The following is a 24,016-nucleotide window of genomic DNA, read 5'->3' as shown; positions in this document are numbered from 1 at the left end:
AATCTGCTTTTGATACATGCCAACTGTGCTTTCTACCAGTGGAAAACATTAGTTTGCTTAGGAAAATACCCCAGTATCAGCAGGTTATCCTACCCAAAGTGTTAGCCTTCTTTTTCCCAACAAAAGTGGGAAGTCTTGCCGTCAACCCTTTCCACTCTAATTGGTCAATGGGAAAAAATCATTTGAGTAGCTAAATAAAAATTACTAGTCTATAATGCCCGAGGCAAAAAAAGAAGTGAAGTCTCTTGTGAGTTTGGTTAGTGAAAAACAACACACTAAGCATGACTGCATCTCATTTTTCAATTTGCTTGTGTTAAATAAAGATCTCTGGGGTAGCAGAAGAGTGAAGAGAAAAGGAAGAGAGCTGACCTGTTCTTATTTAGTTTTTGCTGGTTGTTTGCTGTGTCTGGCTACTGCTTGGTTGTCATATTGAACTTAGCCATGAACCATGGACAGTTTGGGATGCCATCACCCCTATCGTGGGCCATGTACCTGATGAGGAAAAACAGAGCAATGGCTGGCATCTTTGGTAAAGGTTTATTTATCTTCTCTATTTCAAAGGGAGAGGTTTGGTAAAAGAAATTTCTCCATTGCTCTGTAATAACGAGAATTGTCTAATCTGGGAAAAGGCTTTTAATTAATGGAACTGCTAAAAGAAAACCAGCTCTGTATTTATTAACAACTTGGCTACTTAGAAAGATTTGTTAACATAAAACGCTCAAATTATGTTTGCCTTTCAGGAAACCCATAATGATAGTTCTGCGATAATTTGAAAGATATTGTGGGGTCTCATTTAAATTAATGAGATCTTTTGCTTTCTACTTCACTAGGAGATGAACTGTAATTTTGGCACCCCCATCCTCACACATTTACTTAGAAATGCATTCCATGGATTTCATATTAATTAATGTACAGTACACATGCTAAGAATCACAACCAATGCAAATTGAGCTGCATGAACTTGGTGTTAGGTTCCAGTGAAACTAAAAGGACTTTCCCCACATTTAGGAATGATGGGTTTACATTTTGTTTAGCAATTGGGTTAAAGGAATCTAATTATGTTGTGCTAGGCACTTTTAAAATGGAATTTTAATTAATACATGTTTAATTTATGCTTCATACCACCATCTAATTATTTATTATTCTGTATTTTAGAGGACTTTATTAATGGTAAAATGTTGCCTTTTATCTGTGATATTTTACAGAGAACATATAAAAAGTATAATCTCATAGATGATAGTCCATCAAATCAAATGTTCCTTTAGGGCAGTTCTGTTATCAGTCTATTGCAGTTCCATGGCTGAGAATATCTATTCTGTGATTTCATGGCTAGCATGCATTGTTCTGGTGGAATTATCTTTTAAATTCTTTTATCAAACAAAAATAGAAACATTAATATGCTGCTTGAATATTTGCCTTTAACATTATCCAGTGTGAAAACTACATGTAACTGATATGTGGTACAAATTCTTTAGACTTCTATGCATTATTTGAGGCACTATCCACTAACTACTTAAAGAAATCTTTAAGCATTGTAGCTTTCCTAGGTTATCAGTCACCGAAGTATATTCCCAATCCAAGCCACATTTTAAATCCAAAGTTAATGTAGTTAATGCACTGTATTTCTCTTACTAAACAGATGCTTAATATTCATTTACATGTTATGGCATTATTATGAATATTTGGTTTATTTAGAATTTATGTATATGTACCCAAGACTGCAATCCTTACTTTACATTCTCTGGACTGGGCCAATTGATATCCTTCAGATGTGTTAGGAAGTGTAAGCAGTTCAACAGCTGCTGCTTAGATGAGTGTGGGTCAATAATTTTGTCTTCCCCCCCCCCGCTAATTTTAGGCATATGACAATATAGTCATGTAGTCTATTCAGACAAGCAATAATAAAAATTGCCCCTATAAGCTGTCAAACACAATTCCTTTGCAATAGTAATGTAGTAGTCAATGTAGTGTAATGTAGTAGCTATGTAGTAGTAATCAGTGGGACTTTGTTAGAATCCAGCTACGAATAATTAATTCCCATCCGCTCACTACTTCAGAGTAAATGGCTTGAAGGTGTGTAGCTTTACTAGCAATTTGTTTTTTTACCACCACCACCACCCAAAAAACCCCAAACAAACAAAACCCATGGTAAAGTTTAGCACATACCAGCAATAAATTTTGACATGCAGAAACACTGGCAAGTAGATTTTGAGAATATTTAAGTAGAACATCATTATGCCAAGAAACCTTGGGTTTCTTTCACAGAATTTTGTATGTGTAACACTCGGATCCTAAACACATTCATTCTTATCCAGATAATTGTGTGTTCCACATTGCAGGCTTGGAGCCTTCTTGCAGCCTTCTGTACATGCAAGCTTCTCCAGTCACTATGGAAGAGGCAGTGCCAGCAAACTCTCTTTGCACATAAGGAACTTCACTCTCCAGTGCGATGAAAGTGGAAACTTTTGCTAGCAGACCTGGAACAGTGACACTTGCTTCTCTGTGATGTGTTCTGGGTCAGACTGCAAGCTCAGTATCTAAATAACGTTTTCTTCAGGAGAATGTAACTGTGGGCCTCTTCCCATGACTAGCAGTTGTGTGTGTTTAGGTGGGGGCGGGGCGGGGGGAACTAAGATAATGCTGACTTTCAGCAGTGCCAACCCATGGCAAGAAAATCATGACATGCCACCAACATGCCCAAGATTTAGGCCAGAGCTGGGTTTTATCATGCCGCTATTTTCAGGGTAGTTTGCAAGAACATGCCAAAGCAACACTTGCAAGGGCAGCAGCAGTACAGAACTGCCTTGCCTCAGGCTGATGCACCCGGTAATATGAACTGGGAAGGAAAATATAAAAATATATTCCTTTATAGGGTTATCAATGTGTGTGCCCTATACTGTACCTGCAGACAGTAATTTCTTAAAGATGAGGTACAACGTACTGGTGATTTGATTAAGATTTCAATTAATGTACATAGTTCTTCTAGTACAATAACTATGAATTCTGAATCTCAAAAAATATTTTTGATCAACACAAAGTTGAAACTGCATTGAGTGATTTGTTTATTTACAGAAAACCACAGAATAATTAACTTGGTTTATCCTGATACTTTGAGGTTCAGATTTGCTATTCTGACTTCTGTTTCATGGACTGCATTTTGAAATCCTTTTCATTCCCATTTTAAACCATGTAAACAAAATCAAGTAAATTTTAAATGTTCTCTGTGCATAATGCTTGGCTGCATTGTGTAACAATGCTTTTTAAAAAGAGTTGTAACAGTGTGTTTTTAGGTAGAAAATATGGTGCATTCTCACTAATCTTATCTGTCATTTATTGTGTTGACTAATGAAGCTGCACAAACATCTGTTCCATGCCAAATATGATTCACTTATTTGCATTAACCTCCCTTTTAAATGCTTGATCCTTTTTGGCTTCAAGATTTAGGGTATTTTGATTTTTTTTTCTTGAGTAGGCCATTGATTTTGGTAATTAATGTTTATTGAATGTAGAAAGCAATTAAGATTTAGATTTTACCTAAGATAAGACATTTTTGATAAGACATTTTTGAAACTGTACAAATAGGGAGTCTGTCCACAACACAGCTGAGCAGGAGCACTTGGACTGATACTGATTTACAAACCTAGAAACATTTCATGAAAGTAGCACTGATGGAAATTAAAGGAGCTTATTTGCAATATATTTGTTGTCAGCTCTATCTTATTTGTAATTTGTGGAACTTATTTAGGATCAAGATGTAAATTCCAATAGAATTCAGTAAATTGGTGATGAATTCTATTGATTGAGATGGATGCCAGTCAGAAAAAGAACCAGAGCCAATTAACCTGACAATTTTTATTCTCTTCTCTGATAAATTTTTGTAACTATTTTGTGGCAAGATCCATGCAGAGGATCCAAAACCAGGCTTTCCAACTGCTTAATACGTGCTGGACTTGCTCACTTGTGGACTGCACACAGTCACTTAAGTAAACATCCCAATTCTCCTCTTATTTTAGTGTAAACTAAGAGAACCCCTATTAGAAGACAGTGGCTGACAACCTGACTAAATTTACTCGAGGAAGTCCCTTTGAAATTAAAAGGGCAATGTGGGGAAGCTTAACTCGTACTTTTAATTTCCATGGGGCTATTTCAAGTAAATTTAGTCATGCCAGCTAATGATTACAGTTTAGAGAACCTCACAACTAGTAGCATACACAGAGTGCAGCATTGGAGCTGTGTTTCTGGAACACAGCCTGAATGGCAAGCTGCATTTATACCACCGGAGAATATCAGAACTAGTCTATGATGTGGGATGGAGATCTGCTAATAAAATAAAATAAAATAATAATCCCAGTGGGCCCCTAGATATACATTGATAACTCTCCGGATTGTGACAAATATGGTTACACTTGCATGCGTATAAGCAGAGAATCAGAATTTTGTTATTTTTAAAATATATACTGTAAAATCTTAATCAACTAATAAAGAAGCAACAGCAACTTGGGACTTTTTATCAATGTTGAGAGGCAAATGCAGAAAATGATAAGAAGGCAGCAAAGGCATCAAGGCTTCTTAAGGAGGTGGGAGTTTCACTTCCTCAGAGAAACTGAGATTCCCATCTTTCTTTTGTAGGAGACTATCTCTTCCTTCACACACACACACACACACACACACCCTCAGCTTTAACAGATGAGGGAAGAAGATTAGGCATGAATGTTGCATTTCCAGCTCCATGAAAGTCAAGGGAGGTTTGTCATGGATTTGAGTGAAGTCAGGGTTTAAACTGAGTGAGAATGCCTATCACTGCCCACTGGGAAGACATTTAAGCCAAACTAATTCTGTTAAGTTCAAATCAACCTTAAGCCAAATGCTACTGGTTTAACTGGTTTGTAATTCAGGTTGCCAGTGACCAATGAGAAAACAGTTTTGGGGTATCTCAATCACTGCAGGGACATAAATCAACATGTAAAATATTTTATAAAATATCTCAAAGCATAAAGAATACATCATCATTTATATGAATGATGTAAGGCTCATTCACAATTATATAGCAAAATCAGCTGTTTGGGTAAATGAGTTGTTAGATACTAAAGCTTATTGGTTTGTATAAGAACTATTTCATATAGCCAAACTAAGATTGGAAGATTTACTATTAGAAACTGCGCCAAATTTGGTGTGTGAGCTCCCTGACAGGTATTTTGAAAATATAAAAGCGTATATTTTTGTATGCTAGTTAACCCCTGCTAACTTGGCGAAGAGGCACCTTTTAACATGGTGATTCTCTTTATTTAGCAGGGGGAGAGTAAATGGCCCTATCCACCCCCAGCACAGTACCTCCAGTGACTGTTGCTGGTGTCTATCTTGTGTTTCTTTTAGATTGTGAGCCCTTTGGGGACAGGGTTCCATCTTATTTGTTATTTCTCTGTGTAAACTGCCCTGAGCCATTTTTGGAAGGGCGGTAAAGAAATCCAATCCAATCAATCAATCAATCAATATTCTCCCACCTCCCGTATACATGCTTAGAGGCATAGTACAAAGTATGCAACAGCCCTGACTGTTTTCTCACCACTACCTTGGTTCTATGTAGCCATGTCTAGGGATGAGAAGACAAAAAGTTCAATCCACACTTTGTGCAGTTTAGTTATTGAGTAACTGTGTAGTGATTTTCAAAAGTGACTGTCCAGTCCATTGAAAATGGGAAGATGAAATGAGCTAATGGTCTCACTGCAGGTGAATCACCAAGGATCTATCATGTCAGAAGATTCCCACCCACCCCCCACACATACACACCGACCTAAAACATTGGTTTTAGATGGTACAGCTTCTCCTATCTCACAGTATTTACATTCCATCAAATTTCTCATGCATATCCTACATATATTTGTGGTTGTGCATAAGCTTAGAAGATAAGCATCAGTTGACATCACAAATAAAACCACACCCAAACCATTATCAAGAAAATAGACAAAGAATAGCTGAATAACCCTAAACAAGATTAAATGACTAAGACAAGTTTCAGTAAATAGAACTAGGATGTACATGATTGGGTTAGGATGCTGGAGAGCAATCTCAAGTATGACTGCTATTCAATCGTATCAATGATGTTTGCATGGGAGATTTAAGAAAGCCCCGTTGGTATGGAGGGGTTGGTGAATTGCACCCTAATAATTCCCTTTCTATATGGGCAGCGTGCATACCCCCTCTCCCTCTATGACTGAAAAACAACTCTTTCAAAATGCCTTCAATGAGATCATATCTATCGTTCTAGAACATGGACACAATCCAGTGCACCATTACACACAATTCCATTGAACACAAGGAGATTTATGTGCTCATAACTTCATCTGGATTGTAGCCCATACCTTTTTATTTCTGGTATAGTTCAATCACTCACCTCTAATACTTATTGCCTGCCTTTAATACTTTTTGAAAATTCAGGAAACAAGATTGTTAACAAAATATTCACATTTTTTCTAGTGGCTAGAATCTTTAATATCTAACATGTTCTCTTGTTCTTCTTCTGAATCCTGTTGCACATGCAACACTATTGTCAATCAGATGAAGCCGACCTATACAGCAAAATGGCTATTAAATTTGATTAGCAACAACAATATATGATCAGAGGCAAAAGCATCAGAATGGCACTCTGAACAGTCAGTTGCAAGTGGAATGTTAAGTGGAAAAGAAACAATTTATGATATTAACATGCAGCTTTGACAAAAATGTATCCGTAATGTTGATCTTGGTTAACAGGCATGTATGTTTCAATAAGGATTTTCTTTCCCCATCTCTAATTTAGCTAGCTGATGTTGTGGTGAAGACCTTGAGAATGGCAAGCCACTGTTTTATCTAAGAGGCATTGTGAGATGTTTGCCCTTCAGAAAGTGTACATCACAGGTTTGCTCAGATGACGTGCAAATCTGTGGCCTCAATCATTCTAAACACTTTCCTGGACCTAAATGTATAGATCTTATGTCAGAAAGCTAAAAGAAGTGCTACAGTGAACTGATACACACCAACAATGCTGTAGTTGCTGCCAACACACAGTATGTAATGAATCTGAATCAATCTGCCAGGTAGAGAAGTCACTTGTCACCTCGCCACCACAAAACCACACGTGGTTCACTATCTGAACATGCGGTAACAATATGACATTTTTACAGAACCAGATAACACTGTGGCATGGGCGTGCCACATTGCTTGCTACTTATTAGATCCCAGCTGGAATACTGTGAATAGGTTTGGGGCAACTTCAGACACTTGTTTGTGCTGTGATAGCCAGTGGACGTCTCCCTGATTGGTTGCTGACTGACTACAACCATATATAGAGCTGGTAATCCAGGAATGCAGACAGAAGGAAAGCTTGTGGAGTAGCTCCTTACTTAAAAAAATTTTGGTGGGGAGGAAAGGCATTTCATGGCAGCGGCAGAATATGGGTTATTAGAAGGAGTTGAATAAAATTAGGGGGGCCTCAAATGCTTGGGGGGAAGAATCAATACCCCTGTATTAATCTATAGTGATAGATCTGTGTGGTGAGATGAACTGAATTCACCCTTGCTTACCACCCCATAAGCTAGCATGAATGCAGGAGAGATGAGGAAGACTCTTGGGATTGTCCTCCCCAAGAACCTAAAACCATGCATGGAGAAAGTTTTGAAAGTTCTACCAATCAGTTTAAAAGGGAGCAGGTGCTGTCTGTTGGGGAGCCAGGAGGGGCCATGAATTACAAGCTTGAAAAGACAGTGATGAAGCATAGTGGCTGAGCTACAAATCAGGAAGTCTATCTCTGGTGGGCTCTCCTTCACTGAAGATTTTCAAAAAGAGACTAGACAACCATCTGTCAGGGATACTGAAGCAGATTAAGAACATAAGAATATAATAACAGCCTTGCTGGATCAGGCCCAAGGTCTGTCTAGTCCAGCATTCTTTTTCACACAGTGGCCTACCAGATGCCTCTAGGGAGTCCACAGGCAAGAGGTATGTGCATGCCCTCTCTCCTGCTGTTGCTCCCTTGTAACTGGTATTGAGAGGCATCGTGCCTCTGAGGCTGGAGGTGGCCCGTAGCCACTAGCCATCGATAGACCTGTCCTCCATAAATTTGTCTAAGCCCTTTTTAAAGCCATCCAAGCTGGTGGACATCACCACATCCCATGACAAAGAATTCCATAGATTAATTATGCGCTGTGTGAAAAGTACTTCCTCTTGATGGCCCTAAAATTCCCAACCTTCAGTTTTATGGGATGACCCCTGGTTCTAGAGTTGTGAGAGAGGGAGAAGGATTCCTTTCTGTCCACTCACTTTGCTGGCCAACGGCTGTAATAAAATTGACTGACTGTCCACTCTCTCTACTCCATGCATAATTTTATACACTCTGATCATGTCTCCCCTTAGTCACCTCTCTTCCAAAGTAAAGAGCCCCAGATGCTGTAGCCTTGCCTCATAAGGAAGGTGCTCCAGGCCCCTGATCATCTTGGTTGCCCTCTTCTGCACCTGCACTGAGCTGAGGGCTGGACAAGAAGACTTCCAAGGTCCCTTCCAACTCTGGCATTCTATGATTCTATGGTTTTCTGTCATGAACTCACTGTGCCCTTAGGGACCTGCAGTAATTTGTACTGCAGGACTATTATTTAGAAATAATAAGTAACATTTTCTTGGCATTCTACATGTGTTTTAAAAAACAACTTAGGCCCTGTCCAGAGAACAGCGGTCTAATAGACATGATACAAAAGGGGAAAGGGATGCAGAGGAAAAAGCAAAATAAGTCATCCAGATACTAATTCTTGTGACCAATTATTAAGGGGGTCATCTTTAATTAGGAGTACTACTTCGGATAGGCTAGTACAAGTCCCAAAAAGAAAACAGATCCCGGACACCAGCTGGATTTAGTTCATCAGTTTATTGTTACATCCTAAGTATTAGCTAAACTATAGTTCATTCACTCATACATGCATACTTACCAGCCCCAATTAAAGGTGATCAGTCTTTAACAGGGAGTTGGGAGAAGCTGGGGGCCCGATGATGTTCTGTGCTTCTCAGAGAAAACCTCTGTTGATGCCTAACTTAAAATGGTTGCCTGCCTTTCAAGTTGTTTGCTGTCCCGTGTTTACATCTGTCTGATCCCAGGATCAACCTTAGTCCTTGTTTTCCAAGCAACTCCTTTTCCGCTATGTTTGGCATTTTATCCAGTTTTCTCTGGTCCTTTTGGGGCATCTGCATTTCTCTCCCAACATTTTGGGGGGCTGGTATATCCTTTGCTTACTCATACATTCTTTCAGTCACACACACAGAGTTAGGCTATCATCAGTTTAACCAGAAGTAAACCATTCTATTAGGTTTGCTAACAATCCTTGAAGTAGGAGCAATTCCTCTTATCAACATCAATACTTCATTTGGTTATACACGTAGGCTATAGAACTACAACATGGACAATCACTTTTAATCAAATAATTATACTAGCTGTATTACATGTCATTCTTTCACAAGTTACATTATTGTTGTTACTGTGACCAGGTGGAATGGTTACTGAGGAGATAGTTCTGGAAGGAGAGGAGCCAAGTTGCAGTTGGTCCAAGCTGAAGGGACAGAGTGAGTCTTTCTGTCTGGCACAGATGGAGGAAGTTCTGGGAGAAGAAGAGTCAGAGGGTCTTAGCCAGAACCATAGAATGAATAATTATATTGACCTACCTTTCAAGGTTGTATATGGTGCATTGTGGAAATCCAAAAGCACTATATAAATGCTAAGTATTATCATTCTGTAGAGGTGATTGAAAGGGAGACAAAAAATAATGATCAGCTTGGAATATGTACCAAAAAAATCTGGGATTTTTTTTAAAAAAATGCACATTTTCAGTATTCAGAATGTTCTGCATATATTACTTACCAGAAATCCTTACAAGATAAGCTATATGCGTGGGTGGGGAGACTGATTCTGAAAGAGTAATTATTTTCCAAAGTGACCCAATGAGTTTGTAACTGAATTGAAATTTGAACTACGGAGGTCTCTACTCTATGTTACGAATCATTATGCTACTCAACTGAAGAGAGAACACACAAATAACACTGAGGTGGCAGGGTGGGGGGCAAAGAGAACATGTGCTTGCAAGCATTGTTGAGGGAAGAAGCAAATGAAGAAAGACAAGTCAAGAATAGTTGGAATATTGCGATGGAATAGATTTCCTAGAAAGATTGTAGAATCATCTCTATTTGAGTTTGGGTTTTTTAAGTCTACCTAAACACTGGCCAGTGATGCACCATGTCTAAGAGAGTCATTAGACATTACATACAAATGTGTGTAACAGAGCCCAGTGCCTTTGGTAAGAGAGAAGCAGCTTTGTGGAAGAGTTTGGAGTGGAGGGCCACTGGGCCAGTGTTCAGGGTGGGGGTGGGGACAAGTGGCTGCTTAACCCATAATGCTCATGTCATTTTTCTGCTCAAAAGCACACACACCCCAACTGCTCTTCCAGCCATGAGGGGAAAATATGGACACCCAAATCTTTGCCCTGCTGTTCTTCCTCTTAAATGTGCAGGCTGCTTTTATATCAAAACCTGGCAGGAACTTGATATACATGGCTGCTTGTTCCATCTCTTTTTGTGCCCCTATGTGTGAACTGGCTTATTCTAAAAACGTTGTGTGGGAGGCATAATATGAAAGTTTTGTTTGCATATGATGGTCTGCTTCCATACGGAAGGCAATGCTGGGTGCTGCAGTCCTCAAATGATGGGCATCTATATATGATCCAGTCCAATCATTCTCTGAAATGGAATTGCGTTTTTATTCCCTTGCTTCCTGAGTGCCCACAGACCATATTCTCTCAAAATGTTCCATCTTTCCATCAATTGCAGTGTGAGGGCATTATGGTATATAATGTCATATTATCAGAGGGAAAGAATAATTCTGGTAGTGCAGATCCACAATTCTTGACATTGTATCAGCACTTCAGAAATATTAGGACAGTGTCATAGACAGAGGGCTCAATTCTTTGAGAAAAGGTATAGGAGCAGGCTGTAAAAGTGCTGAATAGCTATTTAATCATTTAGGGAATTTTAAAATTCAGTGTCCTGGTTCACACAATCATTTTATTTTATTTTATTTTATTTTATTTTATTTTATTTTATTTTATTTTATTTTATTTTATTTTATTTTATTTTATTTTACATTTATATCCTGCTCTTTCTCCAAGGAGCCCAGAGCGGTTTAAACCTTTTAAATCTTGGTTTAAAGTTGGTAACTGACATTAGCATGATTATCTGAATGCTAAGGCAGGAATCTCACATTCATCTCAGGACACAAACCAACACTGATAATCTTGGCATGGATTCACACAATCATGCGAACGCTAGTATTGTGTGAACCAGGCCACTGTAATATTAGGTAAAAAGGTTTTCAAACCTTCTCTTTTCAAAGAATGCGTTCTGTGTGAACACATCTCCTGGGGATTGTTGCCAGCTGCCTTATAACTCCAGCATTTTACAGAGGATTCTGGGACATATTCTAGAACTGTTGCAAGTGGACTCCCTGTGGCTTCAGGGAACTGAGAGTGCATCCTTGAACCCAGCATGGCTGCATCATGCCATGGAAGATTAGTAGTGAAGGGTCAACCATCTTTTAGGAAAGTGTAGCCCCCATTATTGATCTTCTCCTTTAAGGAACCCTTAAACTTCTGAGGAGCTCTGGAGTTCCCTAGAAGATAGTTTGCAAATCACTATCTCAAGGTCCTGATCCAGAGAACAAGCTCTTCCCACCCATGCAAATAGGATTACTGGGATAAAACTATAGTTAATGCTAAGTGCAAGGATTTCCAATAAGAGGGAAATCATGTATTCAAGGGCTGTCTGGTTTGAGGGGTTCCACCCTCATCGACCTTCCTTAGTCTGTTTTCTTGTTTGCAAGGATATGTTACTCACTTGGTTGTTTCTTTGAAATATAGTCAATGCCATCTGCCTTCTAATGGCACAAAGCACCTAGTTCTATGCAGCATGTCCCTTACAATATTGGCATACCATAACAGTGGTTCCAATTACATTAATGCTTCAATTCCACCCCGCCCCCCCGCCCGCCGCAATATACACTGTTATGAAATCATTTGTTGGTCTCTCATGTTTCCAAAGCTTTTGCTTGACTGTGCTGCCTAAAAGCTTGATGCTTTGCATCCTAGTAATCTTCTGTGACAGAAGCATTCCTTAATGGCTAAGAGATTCAACTGTGGTTTCTTCTTTGCCACTGCAATAAATGCATGCTGAAGTGAGGAGAGGAGGAGCAGTTACAGTAAGGCAAACTCCTCAACACTGAATTGCAATCTGCTGTTTTTATCTTTAAAAATAAATAAATCCTCAGAACCTTTTCAATAGATGGTGACAGTTCCTTGCATCAATCTCATGGGATTGTTAAAAATAGCTGCCTTCTTTACATGACATTGTTTTACTTTGAAATCCTGCTCAAGACCTTCCAAGTGAGGCGTTGGGGTTGCTTCCCCCCCCCCACCATAAGGCAGAAGGCGAGGGACAGAATTGAAGGTCAGATTCACGGCTGCAGGTCCCAGCACAATAGTTATACGTTGTTTCTATACACACTTATCAATATATAATGTGAGCTACCACTCTTGCCATTGTAGTTGGGAAAGGTCTACATATCTGTGCAAATTACACCCAGGCCAATGGATCTTAGGACCGGGAATGAGAGCCGGGAATGATTTTTGTCAAGGAAGGCATGATAGGCTGAAAGGTACGCCCCGCTCTGCCTCAGGTTCCTGGGCGAAGGATTCGAACCTGCAACTCCCGCGTCTGAAAATGCACCACTCTACTGCATCCTAAAACCGCGATCCTAAACACATTTAGTTTGAAAATAAGTCTCATTGCACTGGTGGGACCTACTTTGAGTAACATGCATGGGATCAGGCTTTACTGATGTTGAGGGTAGGAGTTATTAACATTTGGATGACTTGACATTTATAGATGTAGCGTGTCAGTTGCGTGTAAGTGGAAATGTACAAATCCCCTTCGTGACAGTAATATTTTGTCACATTCGTTATGCTTCTGTGATTTTTTTAAAGGTAATCTATCAAATGTCCTGCATCTTTCTGTCTGTTTCATTATTTTATTTATTTTATTATTTTATTTCTTGCCGCCCCCACCATAAATTTCCTTCCAAATTTGTTTTCGTTGGGATAGAGATGAAAGGGATGTTTGCCTTTCAACATCTTCTTAAAACCATTTCTAAATCGAAATATTTTCATCTCCCTCTGTTAAGCGATCTAGTCTATTTTTAATTTGAATTAAAGGACAGGCGAGAAGGGTTAAGAAATTATTTAGACTGATAGGTGAGTTAAAATATATATATTTTAAGGGGGGGGACCCTCAGTGGTTAGAAGCACTCTGTTTTGAAGTCACAACTTCCAGAGGGGCAACGACGTTGCCGCAAAAACAGACAAACCGATTTATTGGGCATAATTTTTCGTGGATTAGATGAAGAGGGCTCTAGCTGATGAAGGTTTAGCAATCAAGCTGCAGTCCTGTACACACACATCTGGGAGGAAACCCCATTGAACACAGTGTGATTGGCTAAAAATGTATGGGGTGTGTGTGTGTCCCAAGATCCTTTGTTCTCTTGGAAGTGGCTGACATCCTGACTAAATTATTCGAAAGAAGTCCTATTGAAATTAAATAGTCCTTTAGAGTGACTCTTGAGTAGGACTATTTAGTCTGGATGTCAATGGATTATTCAATGTTTCCGAGAATCTTTATCAAATGTGTGTAATGTGATGATTCGTGGTAATTAACCGTGTAAGGTTGCGTCCTAAACACTCTTACTAGGGAGTAGGACCTGTAGTGTTGAACTCGGGATTTCTTTTTGAGAAAACCTGCACCGCTCTTGCAGACGTCGGTATTATACATAATCGGTGGCGTTATCCTATATGAGCGTTGCCCCAAACTTTTCTGCTTCTACTAAGCGAGTATCCATTTACGAATATAGCTTAGATATCTACATTCTAAATTCGAGTTCCGAATTCCCGTTTGGATTCTAAAATTTAATTTTGTCCTTGAGAAATCAAGGCAGGAAAGAGAGCAAGTGAATATTCATGAAGAGAAAACTGAATTGTGAACAACACTTAACTTGTAATTTAAAGAGGAGGGTTTTAAAAGAACTAGAAATATACAGCAGTTACTGTGTTGACATTAAAGAAACGCTGGATCAAGATTGACTTTAAATGCAGGTCTCAGTTTTGAAGTCTAGATCAACCGATGGATTCGGATTGAAAGGTGACCAATTTAAATGGGAATCCTAATTATGATACTCGGAAGTAAATTCTGTATAATCAGTGGGACTTAATTCCAAGTATATGGATTGGGATCCAGAGACAGTGAAAGGAACCGCGGTTGTGTAAAGCCACCGACTTCGTTGTGAAGCGAGCTGCTTCCGACGCAAACGTTCAGAAAACGAACATAACAGCAATCTAAAAATATCGTCTGCTTTTTAATGTTTGTTCTGTTTTGTTTCTTTGGTTTGCTTGCTTGCTTGCTTGGGGGAGGAAAAAAACAAATTAGCGCCGGGTTTATTAGAAGTTCATCAAATTTAAGTTTATTTAAAAATGTGACCTTAGTCCGTTAAAGGCTGCGACGTCTTTCCCAACTAGCAAAAGTGGGCAGGGGGTGAGGAAGATGGGAAAGAGCCGCGCCTGTTGCGCTATGCAAAAATGTGCGCCAGCGAGTCCCTTAAAAGCCCGGGAGCGAAGCGCTGGACCGCTGGCTCTGGGCATCTGTATTAGGAATCTCCCAAACCCACCGCGAAAAGGGACCGGTGAGAGTTAGTGCTGCTGGTGACAAGTTTGGAAGCGTGAGGATTCCCTTGGCTGTAAGCAGGCTGGTCTTTTGATAAGCGAGGAATCGTCTGATCTTCCGAGCTGCTGCGCTTTGCGATCCTTAGACAAGAAGGCGTCCCTTCCGTCCCCTGGACGCCTATAGGCCTCTGTATAGCGAAGACCTCCCGTCTTCTGCAGGCTCCCTCCCAAGCCATTGGCTCAGAAGTCGGAGAGGGCGGTGACTGGTTATGGAGAGTTTGTTGAGTGTGTAATTCGCTCCTTAAGTTGTGTAAGTCTCCTTAAGCGGGTTTCCCACCCCCTTTTTTTTCTTTTCCTTTTCATTTTTTGCGGGTCGAAGAGGCGAGTTGCACATTTTTCAGTAAAGTAAAAACCAAAAACCTTTCCCCATGGACCGGGAAGAGAGATCGGTGTTTCCTCCCCCTCGCCGGCCTGTCCTAAATTCGGTGGCATCATGCCTTGGGCAAGTCAGCCTGGCCCTAGTAGGACTGGATTGCAAAACGGGGGGTTAGAAAACCAGATTGCGAACTGGGGGGTTAGAGTCGGAGAGCGTACGACGCGAGGGTTAATTAGGAGTAAATTGCACTGAAATCTATTGCAGAGCAGAGGCGCTTAGCAGGGGGGGGGGGAGGAATAAAAAAGCGACATCAGTTCCTGTGTACTGATACCTGTACTGTTTTGCGGATAAAAAGTTGCCGGTGGACACATCGTGCTCCACAAATCTGTCAAACCGAGGAGCTGGATGGATTGCAGCCAGTGCTGACACTGGACAGTCCTATGCATACTTAGTTGGGAATCAGGCCCATTCAACTCAGTGGAACTTACTTCTGAGTGAACGTGTGTGCGATCGGGCTATGTATACCCAAATCCTTTCCGAGTATATTGAATCACCCTATGAATCCATCCGTTAAAGGCGGCCGCAAATGTCCCAGACTTACGAAGTGAACTCGTTGAAGGCTCCAGTCTCCAAATCAGATCGATCCGTTGAGTGGCCTCACGCGTCACGAACTGGTGAAGCAACTCCAGGGAACGAAGCTCTTCATCCCAAAACATGTCGCCTGTCATCTAGGCCACGAGAACAAATCCCCCCCGATAAACTCCATTATACCCCGACATGTTTGAGGTGGACTTAAAAAATAAATAAATCTGCCAGTCCTTAAGGGCAGGAATTGGGCTGCATTAACTGTCTAGGTCAGAGGTTGACAACCCCGGACCCGCAGATGTTGGGCTACAGTTTCCATCATCCCTATGCACAATGGCTAGTCACTAGTGGTTGGGACTGATGGGAGTTGTAGTCCAACAACATCTGAGGACTCGAAGTTGGAACCCTGTCCGATTAGGCCCGCGAAGGAAGGCATCCCGCGATGGCATATCCGCGGCGAGCATTTCTTGCCAGTGATGATGATAGCCATGGCCTTGAAATAGTTTTTGACCCACTGCCCTGGGTCGCCTCTGGTGAGAAAGCAGGGGCATTTGTCTTTGGTGCTGAGGGTGTGGAAGTCTATCTACCACCGCGGGGAAGAGTTCTTAAAAGGTGCCCCCTTCTAAGTATCCGGCTGGGGAAGAAAATCCTCCCTGAAAGCAAAGGGAATGGCTTCCGAATACGCGCGGTCGAGACTGGAGAGTTGGGCTGGGATCCTAAGCAGATTCACTTGGAAGCAAATGCCGGTGAAATCCCTGGCGCTTCCACAAGCCATGCGGCAGGGATGCAGTGTGGGCCGGAAGTCCACCGCCTCATGCAAAAGTGACCCGCTGGCCTTTGCCTGCCTTTCTCAGTCCTCTTCGCCCACGCTCTGCAATGTGTTCTACTCGACGGCATTGCTCAATGTGCCTGCCTGCCTGTGCGCTATTTATGCGCGGGATCGAGGCGTTAAGATGACCGCCCGCCGCCCCAGCAATAAAACTGTGTTTTCTGACGGAGGGCACCTGTGCCATCTTCACAGTCTGAGATGGGTGCTGTGTGTGTTGCCAGACCAACCATGACCCACTTGAGCGGAAGGACTTTGGGTGGAAAGTCAACCCCGGGCTTCAATGGCCACAGAATCTGTTCCATGAACCCCAGTGAACTTTCTTCCAAGTAAGCCTGCTGACCAAAAGGACGTGACTTGGCAGTACGTTTCAAATAACGCTGCAGTCCACACAACCGAATGACCTGTTGATTTTCAGGGGCGGGGGATGACGGCAGCGATGGAGCAATAAATCCAATGCTTGCAGCAGCATTACAGCGATCTAGCAACTGGGGTTCATGGGCATCCTATTGTTGGGATTCTTTTGAATTCAGCAATCAGCAGGGCTCAGTTGGTTTATGTGCAAATCCTTGCCAGGGGGCGGACAGTTGTATTTTATGTGGAGCGGTTCAGTAATGTATCAGTTGCGAGCGATAAAGTGGTTCGCCTGAGACTTATTCACCGGTGGGAATAACAGCAAGTGGGACCGGGAACTTTGACAGTGGTGTAGTGCTGCAGAGATGGGACAGGGACACAGTCCCGGAACCTTTTTTCCCCCTTCCCTCCCTTCCAGGGTCTCAGCAGGGATGCAAAGCATTTGGCTTTCTCCAGGGAAATAATGTGCTGCTCTTGCTATTCCACCCATTTATTACCATTCTTCCTGTCGTAGGAACATAGAAAGCTGCCTTATATTGAGTCATACCCTTGGACCATCCAGCTCAATATTGTCTACTACACTGACTGGCAACAGTTTGCCATAGTTACAGGCAGGAGTCTTTCCCAGCCCTTCCTGGAGAAGCTGCCAGAGACTGAACCTGGAACTTTCAGTATGCAAGTCCTATGGTGGACTGGTGTTAGGACATCCTAACACGAATGGCAGGAATGCCCACTGAAATGCACTGGTTCCTTCCAAATGGCCATAGAAATGCAATGCATTCCATAGCCATTGGGGAGGAACCAGTGTATTTCAGTGGGCATTCCCTGTCATTCATTCTAGTATATTCCCAAGAATCTAGATGATCCATGTAACACAGCCCACCCACCCCCAACACACACATACACAATATTGCAGCTAAGTGAGGGGTTTGACTATTGGGATGGGCGTGGCCACGGGGCTTGACTGTCAGGGTGGGCTATGGGGGTCTGTCATGGAGAGCGCCTGCACTTCTGCATTTGATACTACATCACTGCTTTGTAGTCAGCCTAAATGAAAACCGTTATACTTGATCCTACTCATGTTGCGTGTGCCCGTAAAACAGCCCGCTGTCAGAGCACAGGTCCAGCCTCCCCTCTACTTCCTTCCCGTTCACGAGCAGGGAGTTACTTAGGAGTTACGTGCTGCTTCTTCTTTTTTTTTGGTAATAGTTTACCGGATCTTAAGGGGGAAAGTTATGATCACCTCTGAATTCTGGTCTCCGCCCTTAGGGTGACTGACTGACCCCATCCGGCGACAGCTCTTTTTAAATACTGAACTTCTCCAGATTGCAACATTTCTCAATGCAAAGAGAGACTGGGGCAGGAGTGAAAACTGAGCTTCCCTAGATTAGATGCCAGCGTTAATCTCCCGGATTAGTTTGTGTGATCTGCCGGGTGAATCACCACGCTTTTGTGTGCTGTGTTTGCCTTAACGGTTGCAGAGGTGGAGAGATAGGGCTGATGCAGAGGAGGCACAGAGGGAGGGAGGGAGGGGGAAGGGGAGAGAGAGGCGCAGATGCATACAGCTGTCTGCCACAGTGCAGCTTCTGGAGAGAGCTCACTGGAAATTCCTGCGTTAAGTCTGCGCAAAGCCCTTGAGTCTGTTTCTGCTGGTGTTACCGCATCTTTGTAGCCATTGACCTAACGCAGATTCAGGTGGGGGTAGGCAGTGTGCCGGGCTCTTCAGGGGACACCGACAGGTGGGATCCTCCCCTCCCGCTTTGCCCGTCTCGCCCACAGCACTTGTTTCCTCACTCTGTCTCTGGAATGTAAAAGGTTGGGGGCCCCCTCTAGCGTCCACTCGGCATTACTGCTCAGTGAGAGACTCCTGGAGGCTTTGGAGAGCGCGCGCAAGCTGCCTTAAAACGAGGTTTCCGGTCTCCGTTGTGCAATCCATCTGTGGGTAGCCTCAGAGACCCAAGAAACAACAAGCTTGGAAGAGAAAGCCGCTCTTTGCGATTGCACCAGGCCCTCTCCTTTTCCCCGCCCCCACTCCAGACCGCTGTGGTTTCTTCCATGTTGCAGATTAATGCAACGGACTTTGCTAACTAACGTGCTTTTCTACTCTCTTGGGAAACTATTTCCCCTTTTTCCTCTCTACATACACCCTGTCTCCCGTGATCCCCAATAAACTGAGAAAGGCAGGTGCTGTAAGTTTCCCTTCTTTTCTCTCCCCACTCCATAATATTTCATCTGCAGGGTGGGGGCCCCCTGACATATTCCACCAGATGGTACTGATATGTGCCAGACAGAATAAACACGACAGCCTTGACTCAGCCAAGATTCTGCTCACTACCTGTGTTTCTATTATTTAATGAAATAACTTAGCTTACAGTTTAAGTGCTGCCCTCTTGAAAGGTCACTGTACTGGTTAATGGTCTATTCCCTAGGATACAACAGCAGGTCGTTTGGAGTATTCCAGGGGTGGTAATATTAAACGGGGAAAAATGAGGGAAAGAAAAGCAGTGGAATATAACCACATCCTTTTTATTAGTGAAAGTGAGAGCTAACCAGCCTTCTCCTGTAATTTTCCTTTAGTTAATAGTCAGTTTATTTTAGTGAGTAGATCCACTCGAAGTATATCTACCATACTTGTAAAAATTCAAAAGTGTGTGCATGTGTGACACTGCAACTGGCAGAGATTTGTGGAGTGACTGCATTAAAACATGTAGGCCTTGAACTGGCCAGCCATTGCACCATTTCACTTTATTAGTGAAAAAGAGCAAACACCATACACAGAAATGTATACAAGCAGGGCAGAGTTGTTCTTTTTAACCCATTTCATCCAGATCTGCTCTTAATTGTGGAATGTAGAAGGAATTGACTAAAGCACTGTCTGTAGAGATGGTAGCCGGAGTAGTTTCCCATAAAAACATCCTGCAGCCGCAGCAACAACATCTGCTTTGATTCAGCCTCCATGATGTTTGGACTATTCCAAAAGGACAAATTAATGATACTATTGGAAGAGGTGTATGGACAGTGTCTAGCTGCAGGATTGGAAGTATTCTAAAACTGTCAGCCATACTTTGTTATTACATGTTATCCCACTCTTTCTTCAAGAAGCTCAGGTTATCCTACCATTTTTTAATCTCTGCAACAAATCTGTGAGATAGGTTAGGCTGAGAGAAAGTGATTCGCCCAGGGATTTCCCATGAGCTTAATGGCTGAGTGGGGATTTGAATCTGGGTCTCCAGTATACTGTCCACTGACTTACATAAAGAATTAAAAGTGGGGCAGGGAGAGGCTAGATTTCTGGTTCATGAACTCAACAATAATTCTACTCAGGGGCGGAGGGAGACCAGCAGCAGCCCAGGTTCAGCCCGCCGCTGTGGCCCTAGCCCCACCCGCTGCATCAGACTTGTGTGATGTCAGATGCAGGGTGTGTGGTTAAGCCCCACCCCGTGCATCTGATGTCAGATGTAGGGGGCATGGCTTAGCTTGCAAACGGGCTTGCGCAATTGGAGCGGCTCTTCCTGACTTTTAAAGGCAGGGCATCACTCCCGGCCATGCTGTGAACACGAGGCTGGTTTCACTCTCAAACGGGGCCACGCGGCCCTGTTTAAAAGCAAAATCCAGACAGTGCCATGCTCACAGCTTGGCCAGGAGTGACTCTCTTTTAAAAGGCAGAGAGAGCTGTTCCAGCTGCGCTGCGAATGCGGTGCTGATGGGATTTTGCTCGTAAATAGGGCCGTGTGGACCCGTTTGTGAGCGAAATAGCACCCCTACATCTGATATCAGACACAGGGGCATGACTGGGGTGCCACCCCTGAGGGGCGCCAGCCTGGGTTCTTTGGACCTGTTCGTGCAATGGTGGCTCTGCCCCTGACTCAACTTGTGTTCCCAAATGCTGAAATGAAAACTATCTTTTCACATTTCCCCCCAGATGATATAAATGGTATAAATCAGGGATTCTCAACATTGGGTCCCCAGATGTTATTGGACTTTAACTCCCATAATCCCCAGCCCTAGTGGCCTGTGGTTGGGGATTATGGGAGTTGAAGTCCAATAACATCTGGGCACCCAACGTTGAGAATCCCTGGTATAAATGACATATTTCCCTTATGCTAGTTGTGATGAGAACATTTGTTCTAATTATAAAGATGGACATCAGTTCTAACTGTTTTGTCTGTGTCAGGCAGGACTGCAGGGAGGGGGGGATCTAAAATAAGAAGTTTCTAAGAATTGTAGTATCTGGAATCATGGACATGATGCTATGCAGCAGTCAAGCTGCAGAATAAATGCCATTTCTTAAGGATGTCTTGCCATCCCTGTAGATCCAACCCACTGGATTCACATTCCATATCAGTGGTGGATTCTTTGGGTAGCCTTTGGAAGGGAGGTGCAGTTGATCTTGGGCAGCAGGGGCGTAACTATAATAGGGCAAGGGGAGACAGTTGTCTGGGGGCCCACTGCCTTGGGGGGCCCCCCAGAGGCAAGTCACATGACACTTCTCCAGCCATGCACCAGCCCAGGCTTCCTTCAGTTGTATTCATCCTTCAAAATAGATGTGGGTGTTAAGACCTGCAGCTACCAGAACAGCATGTTCCATTACCATTAGTACCATTAAATGACTTGCATCGTACACAATTTACAAAACCTTTTAAAAAATAATGTAGGATGATGATCTATTGTGGCACATGATCTATTGTGTGTGTGTGTGTGTGTGTGTGTGTGTGTGTGTGTGTGTAACTATGCTTTTTGTTACCACTGTTCAGCTTCATTTAAGATTTCTTTACTTCATGAGCTGAGCTTCAGTTGGGGGGGAGCGCATTTTAAAATCTTGTCTCTGGGTCCACTCCAACCTTGCTTTGCCCCTGTTGGGCAGAGTTGCTACCTTTTTGTTCTGGCAGTGCTCTTGTTCCTTTAACAACTGCAGGACAGGCAGACATCCATCAGGTGTCTCTTCTCCCATCACTATGTCCCCTTGCTGAAATTGTCCCTTCTGCTAAGTTTCTCTTATTTTTATCAAAGCAGGAAAGCCCTTTTGGGGCGCAGCGAGGCGGGGGGGGGGGGGTTGCGCAGGCAGGCCTGCTGCAGAGATGGTATTTCTCCCTTACTTCCTGTTAGAAGTCTAAGAGCATAAAGAGCGGCCGCATCGCTTTCACATGTGACTGAGCACACTTCTCCCTCCTTTTGCTCACAATTAGGGGGATGAACTAGCTCAGCCACAGAGTAGAGCACGCCTGTCTTCAAATGCAAATGTGTGGTGAGAAGAGCGAGTGTGCTTGTGGAGTCTGGAGGAAACTGGCTTGGGGCCGCGGGCTTGTGGGTGACTGGCTCTTAAGTGCTACTTTCGCGGCCTTTTATTTCTCCCTCGAGAGCCCACCCGCAGGGAGAGCGGAGCGCGCGCTGCCCCCGCAGCCTGCCTTTTGCGGCCGCAGTCTCAACACAGGCTGAAGCCGCCGCCGCCGCCGCTACTACACATGGCTCTGTGTGTGTGCGCGCGCTGCGGTGACCGCGGCGTCCCATTGACACGCGGGCCTCTCTTTGGCTTTTTACAGTAGCATCAGTGGCGGCGCGCGGGCCAATTCCAGGAGCTCGTGGGTTGGAGCCGCGCCCTGCTTAATACCGGAAAGGTCTCTGATTGGCCAGGGTCCTCCCCTATGCAAAAGAGCTGAGGGAATGACATTCCTCCGAACTCTCTTACTGTAAAAGCAAATTCATTTCCAGTCAATCTCCATTCATAGAGCCAGAAGGCGCGAGGGAGGGGGGTAGGAGGGCAACCAGGCTTTTTCAGATCAGCATGAGAAAACAAACAGCGCCTCGCAGAAGGTCACACACAACTGGAGAAGCTGGCCTCCCTAGGCAGCAGCCGTCGGGAAAGCTTGCTGTTGGAGTCTGGTGAACACGTGAAGACTTCTTCCGCTTTGGAAACGTGAAACCTGATAAGAGCAGGATCTCTCGTTTGGGGCGATTCGTACTTTTTTTCTGCCCTGTATTGACGCCGGTTTTTTGTTTTGGGTTGTCGCGCGCTTCTAGTCCTCTTGTTTGGCAGAAGAGGAAACTCGGCTGGGCAGACGTTTACGCATTCGCCTGGCGTAGCGGTCTTATGGTGAAGTTGGAGGAGGAAAGCGCAAGAAGTGGGGGAGACAAGGGCGGGGAGAGAAACCATGGTCCCGAAGGCAGAGCTCCACCTGCTGTGGTTAAACTATAGCTGAGCAGCCGTCCCCTGCGGCTGAATTTGAGGAAGACTGCTTCAGATATTTCCCCCAAAGTTGGAAGTGACTCAGTCAGCGGCCACAGACTGTTGGGTGGCTTCAGAAGTGTGTGTTCGAGTTGCTGCACACATTAACCACAGAGGCATCCCACAATCCAAGCAGCTGCCCCAACCCAAACGTCTTTGGCTTTTCCCTCTTATACGGACGCCCTCCCCCTTCAGAATTATTGGCTCAGGACCTCCTAAGACTTTGTGCGCTAGATAATTTGGCTAAGCCGCTGCAGAACCGGGACGGCGACACTACCCATGTAGAGCGACTCAAGCCAGACTCCTGAGGCTGGGTTTCAAGGCTGCTTTGGGCAGGGTGGGGGAGAAAAAGAGACTGCAGAAGAACATTAATGGATTTCTGTTGTGTTTAAACTCTCTATAGAGTCGGCTGTAAATATTTGATGAAGTACCGTATATAGTGTTGTGATAGCCAGTTGACCTTTGAAAACCTCAGGTCACCTTCTCTGAAGCTTGTTCCCCCGGTTTGTTTTAAACTGATTTTTCTCCACAAGAAGAGACTGATGTGTTTAATACGGATTCTAAAGTGACTTTAAGGGTGGGGAGGGGGGGAGAGCGGTCTTAAATGATAGGAAATTAACTACTGAAAAGCCTAGATCCTCCCCCTCCTTTGTCTATGCGTGTGTGTGGTTTCGAACGGATGTCTTACATTTCCTTTGCTCAAAACTTTTCTCACTGTGTGGGATTTCGGAAGGGCCTTTGATTTTAACACTGGTAATTCTCAAAGGAAAATATTGACCAAATCTATAGCGGGTTTAAAAAGAGAGAGAGAGAGACGGACAGACAGACGCAGACACACACACATTTCCAGGACAGCCTGAAACTGGATGCTTGGATTAACT

The 24,016-nt window shown here is 43.4% G+C and overlaps 1 protein-coding gene across 5 annotated transcripts in view; it reads left to right on the top strand.

Moving 5' to 3' along the window:
- Positions 1 to 24,016, top strand: part of RUNX1 (RUNX family transcription factor 1) — a 284,318-nt gene that overhangs the window by 128,840 nt on the left and 131,462 nt on the right. The window lies entirely within an intron of this gene.

This window comes from Hemicordylus capensis, chromosome 3 (assembly GCF_027244095.1).
Source record: "Hemicordylus capensis ecotype Gifberg chromosome 3, rHemCap1.1.pri, whole genome shotgun sequence".
In the NCBI taxonomy this organism is placed as follows: Eukaryota; Metazoa; Chordata; class Lepidosauria; order Squamata; family Cordylidae; genus Hemicordylus; species Hemicordylus capensis.
This window is presented reverse-complemented; position numbering and strand designations above follow the sequence as displayed.